The sequence below is a fragment of the Mercenaria mercenaria genome, chromosome 4 (assembly GCF_021730395.1).
Source record: "Mercenaria mercenaria strain notata chromosome 4, MADL_Memer_1, whole genome shotgun sequence".
NCBI classification, from domain to species: domain Eukaryota; kingdom Metazoa; phylum Mollusca; class Bivalvia; order Venerida; family Veneridae; genus Mercenaria; species Mercenaria mercenaria.
The window spans coordinates 75,058,329-75,064,546 of record NC_069364.1 but is presented as its reverse complement, the minus strand read 5'-3'; the positions used below and the strand labels follow the sequence as shown (position 1 = coordinate 75,064,546).

General features: G+C 34.5%; 1 long non-coding RNA gene across 1 annotated transcript; it reads left to right on the top strand.

Moving 5' to 3' along the window:
• Window positions 1–352: 352 nt before the first annotated feature.
• On the top strand, window positions 353–5,876 carry LOC128556465 (uncharacterized). Its single transcript, XR_008370693.1, has 3 exons — window positions 353–420; window positions 1,356–1,478; window positions 5,146–5,876. It is a non-coding gene; the product is annotated as an uncharacterized LOC128556465 (long non-coding RNA).
• The last annotated feature ends 342 nt before the right edge of the window (window positions 5,877–6,218 follow it).

Sequence of the window (6,218 nt, the reverse complement as noted above, 5' to 3'; positions counted from 1 at the left end):
AATACTAACAGGATCATATATATATACATTCTATCATAATAAAATGTAGAAGCAGGAAACGTAATAGAACTATTTACAGTTTTTCTACAAAGATATCGTGACGTCCCAACATTTTGACGTCATGATGCGATGCAATGCATGTGACGTTGCGCGGACAAACTGGATATATTTTTGTTAAAACCATTCAATATACAAAAAATAAATAGAAATGTGTTTGCTTCAGAGTAACTCGTGAACACCATAATTCATATTTTCACTCGTGGCTGCGCCACTCGTAAAATATTGCATTTTAGTGTTCACTCGGTGAAATATATTTCGATCTTACACTAAAACAAACAACTATCCTCTACAGGGTGCATGTACCACGTGACTTTTTCGCTAATCTGGGGTGCCAAAAACATGGCGGATTCCTCGATAAAGGTAACATTTTCTTAAATAGCTTTTCACCAACTTGTTCAAATAAAAAGAAACATAGATGAGTGCCGTCTCATATGAAAATCCAACACTCGGCTACAAGTTTTTTGTTTCAAAGTCCGCTCGTTTTCTCTAAAAGTGCAACCGCGCATCTGAAGTGAACAAATTTGAGGATGTTAAGACGGGGGACATTTCGCAAGTTCTATAGATAAACCCTTTAAAAGGCCATAAAAGACTACTTTGCGACACGGATATTTTTACGAATGTTGTCTTGACGTATACACTTTAAGAAATTACAAATTAAGAGCCTTCAATAGCTTCCGAGTCAAGATTTATCAAATTGCTAGGCAGGGGTCCGTTTTTCTTGATGCTAAGACGGGGGCGTGATTAAAAGATATGTAATTGGAAGTCTTGTATTTCATTAACCTGCTTCATTTAAGTTTTCTTCCCATGTTTATACTACATACTTTAAGAAAAATCTAGCTATATGTCTGGTAAATTTCAAATTGTTATGACAAATGAAAGCTTTTCGCCGACTGTAAACTGTAAAATTTTACCTAAAGTGAACTACTTAGTACTTAATTTGACTGATTTAATTGAAAATGCATCAACTTTCACTTTATGTACTACATTTCTAACGCGATTAAAGTGTCATGTCTAGATAATTTTATAGTAACCATGTAAAGAATACTGTTAAGTTTTTGAAAAAGCATCAGTTTATATTGAATTCTGTTCCAGCCGCGTTAACTTTAATTTTTTTAGGCTGAATAAAATACATTTGCGCTTCTGACATTAGCGATAGTAAATTGTCAAAAGAAATCGTAATGTATATGTTATTTCCAGATACCTTATTTTAAGACATTTTGTTCAGAATGTCCTTTTTGGTTTAAAAATATGAATTATTATTATCATTGTAGTACTAAAGCGCATTTACATTTCAGACATTTGTGTGCCAGGAATGCGGAAGGGCTTATAATTCCAAAAAAAAAAGCCTTCTGTGCCACGAAAAAGGCCACAGAAATCTTGGACCTTACATGTATAACTGCGGCGAGCGGTCTTTTCCGGTGAGACTAATAACATTATTATATTATGATCTCAATTTGGCATATTTTAAGCATTGCACATTTTGTCCATCTCTTCTTACTTCTAGAAATTGGTTTGACTATAATTTGGATTACTTTACAATTTTCACAGCTGATACTGCCGTGGTTTACAGGAGACCGTAAAGGGTGGATATTTTGGTCCTATGTTTCAATGACCCTTAGTATGATCTGGTGCCCAACTTCTCAATCAAAGTAAATTTGAAAATCATTTCGAATTTCAAAATATGGTCATTTATGATTTACTTTTGGTCGGAAAGGTAGCGCTTTTCCCCTTTATTTTTTTTTATCCCCCGACGAAAGTCGGAGGGATATAGTTTTGGCGTCGTCCGTCCATCCGTCCGTCTTTCCGTCCGTCCGTCCTTCCGTCTTTCCGTCTGTCCGTCCGTCCGTCCGGAGCCATATCTAGGAAATGGTTGGGAATATTTATTTAAAACTTCATATACATGTTCACCACAATGAGTTCTTGCGGCCCGTCAAATTTCAGTCAGATTGCCCAAGTAACACAAGAGTTATGGCCCTTAAAAGTTTCTAGTGTTAACTATATAGGGTACTATAAATATGGCAATTTCTGCATCATAACTTTTGATATATTTGACCTAGAACTATGAAACTTAAACAGAATTTAGATCACCATAATGTGGTTGTGTACACACAATTTCATTTGGATTTATTTGTAAATTAAGAGTTATTGCCCTTTAATTGTATAAAAATCCACATATTTGTACATAACAAACTTACCATTTGGTACAATTTCATTAAATTTCTTTAATTCTTTTCCATTAACATTTATTGTAAACATGTGAAGTTGTGTACCCACACCTGGTCACCCCCTTACCTTGATCACACACCTCCCCCCTTATCCCCTGACCCCCCCCCCCCCTCCACACCCCAAAAAAAAATTCATTCCTTATTTTAGATTTTTTTCAAACAAACTTCATATACATGTTCACCACTATGAGGTTATGGGGCCCATCAAGTTTCAGACAGATTGCCCAAGTAACACCAGAGTTATGGCCCTTAGAAGTTTCTAGTGTTAACTATATAGGGTACTATAGATCTATAGATATGCCAATTTCTGCATCATAATTTTTGACATATTTGACCTAGAACTATGAAACTTTAACAGAATTTAGAGCACTATAATGTGGTTGTGCACAGACAATTTTGTAAGGATTTCTTTTTGTAACTTCAGAGTTATTGCCCTTTAATTGTCTAAAAATCCACATATTTGTACATTACAAACTTACCATTTGGCAGAATTTTATTAAATTTCTTTCATTCTTTTCTGTGAACATTTATTATAAACATGTGAAGTTGCGCACCCACACCTGGTCACCCACTTGCCTTGGTCACCCCCCCTCCCCCTTCCCCCCCCCCCCCACCCTCCCCCAAAAAAAAGTATTTTTTTTTCATTTCTTATTTTAGATTTTTTTCAAACCTTCTAAGTTGTACCATTCCCCCACCTCACTTCCCCATCCAGTCATGCCCACCACTGATCATGCATCCTCTGCCCCCCCCCCCCACTCCAGCTTCACCCTTTTACCTTTTTTTTTTTTTTTAATTTTTAATTTTCAATCAATATTTATAATCAACATGTGAAATTTTGTTTCCTCTCCCATTCCCCTGCACCCCAACCCCCTAAAAAATAAATATATACATATATCTATATATAGATATATATATTTCCATTCCTTTTTTTTTTTTTTTTTTTAAATGTTCAAACCTTTAACATGTTAAGTTGTGACTGCACAAACCTTGCCCTCAGCCATTTCAAGATATCTTACCTATGTTCTCTTAAGGACATCTGATCTTTTAAGTTCAAATGTACATGTAAAACAGCAACACCTGGTGCCAAACCACTCAAAGACAATATTTCATTCCAGTTAAACTTCAAGCTCACATTTCAATTAACTGCATTTAATTTTAAAAACTAAGCTTATTACAGTAAGCATATCCCATTCAAAATAAATTCTTAAGTCAGGATCAAAGTATCATACATTTATTATGTACTCTTTAATTAAACATTTGTTTTCTGTTAAATTGATTTTGACTAATGAAATTATTTGCTTCTTATTAACATCCTTAACTTTTTGCCGGATATATCTTTTTGCCATTCCTCACCACAAACCCTTTCGGCGGGGGATACCAATTCATCGAATTTGCTTGTTTTATTAATTATTGTTCTTCATTAATTTCAACTGAAGTGCATTTAGTATATTAATAAATGGGTTCAAACGAAAATTCTGTGACAAAAATGCATTTAAGAAAAATTCTTGTTGATAAGAGTTCTTTTATTCTTGAATGTGAATTGAGGCATTACAACCTGGAATGATTGTACCCGACTGCCTTGATTGTAACCAAATGTTTGCAATTATTGTTACCAAAAATGTTAGTTTATTGCTAGGCACGTTTTTGTTTCGATGATATTGTTGGTAAAAATATATGTTTTGTATCCAATAGCCTACACAGCCCACAGAATATCATTTTATTGAGCCTGTAAATGTCTCAAGTCGTTTGAACGAAGAATCGGTCTGCGATGTATACGCTTGAAACCGATTCTCATCTTTTTTTGTAGATCGAAAGGGACTGAAATTGGCTTTAATTCTTTTTCAGTGCTATTAGCTTTGCAACAACTTACTAAGAAACTAAATAGTGTCAACGTTTTTGCACGCATTCATAAATGATTTTACCTTTAACTTATTAGTCTTTATTCATTTTATGAAATTAAATGCCAATTGTATTGTGGTCAGTTTATCGAACCATCATTCCTGGGAAGAACCGGCACCATATTCAAATCTTCTTAAAGAAAATGTCCACTTTCTTTCACAAGAGACATGGTCGGTTTCGGGCTTCGAATCACGGTCGCATGTGAGAGAGATCTTAGAACTTGACCTCTTGATAGTATGATTAAGTATCAAGATGATCACTGCGTCTATTAAATTTGCAATGTGTTTTATGATAAATATTTGCTCTGAATTATGTTTTCTTCTGTGGTAATTCAATGGTTTAAAAAAATCTTTAAACTTTAACCTTCGAACATTTACTATGATTTCACAACACATGTGAAGAAATTACCGGCACATACTCTGATAATTCAATGCATGTATCTAAATAACATTATTAAGACTTTGAAAGTATGATAATTTATTTCATTTCAAACTGCAGTTTAGATATATATTCCAATAAAAGCCGTAAAAATAGCACACAAGATCTAAAAAGACAAATTTTGAGATTAACATTGCTGTGCAGATTCTAAACCATTTTCAGAAGCAAAGCAAAAACAAGAACGGTTCACATTCTTAATAATTAGAGACCTGTTTCATCTAGAGTTATCGAAAGTTAAACCAAAGAAGCCAATTAACTTAAACAATGAAGACAAAACGAATGCGATAAAAAACAGACTTTTCCAAAGCCGACTTGGAAATGTAGTAATATTGTTAAGAAGCGTCAACTTGACACATAGGGTGTCACCCAGGTATTGAAGTACTTCCAGGTCGTTGTATCCTAGGAAGCAGTTCTTTGCAATTTGAAGTTCCCAATTTGAAGCCATCTCTACTTTGACTTATTAAACATTTTGTGTCATTTCTGATGTCTTTAACAGTTGTTTTGTTCGTGTTTTTTTTTTCAGGACTACATTTCTGTGCGGAAAGCTATTCCAGACTGGCGGCCATGACAGATATGTGGGTTGGAAATCATAAAGAGTGACTGAGTACTTTGATATGTAGCAAAGAAGTTCATTGTTGATGATAGTGTTCCTTTATTATTTATTGAATACGATCAGAAATACAGAGCTCTCAATGCTGTAAACTTTTTGTTGTGAAATTCGCCGCTGAATCCATTTCCAAAAGTGTTTGTTTTACTATACAGCAAAGAAGGAGAAATTGTACCGGGCCAACACCACAGAGTGAAAGTTGGTGCATTTTTCATTAAATCAGTCAAATTAAGCATTTCACTTTAGGTAAAATATGCAGTTTAAAGTCGGTAGAAAGCTTTCATTTGTCATGACTATTTTAATTTTAACATACATATAACGGGATTATTCTATAATGAGCAGTATCAACATGGAAAAACTTTAACGAAGCGGGTAAATGAAATACCAAAGACTTCCATTACCAAATCGTTGAATCATGCCCCCGTCTTAGCATTAACAAAACCGGACCCCTGCTTAGCAATTTCATAAATCTGGCCCCGGAAGCTATGTAAGGCTCTTATTTTGTAATTTCTTAAGGTGTATATGTCGCGAGAATATTCATACAAATATATGTGTCGCAAAGTAGTCTTTTTCGGTCTTTTAAAAGGTTAATTTATTGAATTTACGAAAATGTCCCCCGTCTTAACATCATCAACTTTGTTCACTTCAGTTGCACGGTTGCACTTTAAGAGAAAACGAACGGACTTTGAAACAAAAAACTTGTAGCCGAGTGTTGGATTTTTATGTACGACGGCACTCATCCATGTTTCCCTTTATTTGAACAAGTTGGTTAAAAGCTATTTAAGAAAATGTCACTTTTATCGAGGAATCCGCCATGTTTTTGGCACCCCAGATTAGCGAAAAAGTCACGTGGTACATGCACCCTGCTCTGTCTCATTGGAATAGCTCAACTGCAACTTACTGAGACAATAAATGTAACTATCAAAGATACTTTATTGCATATGTCATGTCAATATATAACGATGCATAAAGGCTAAGTGTTGTGAAGC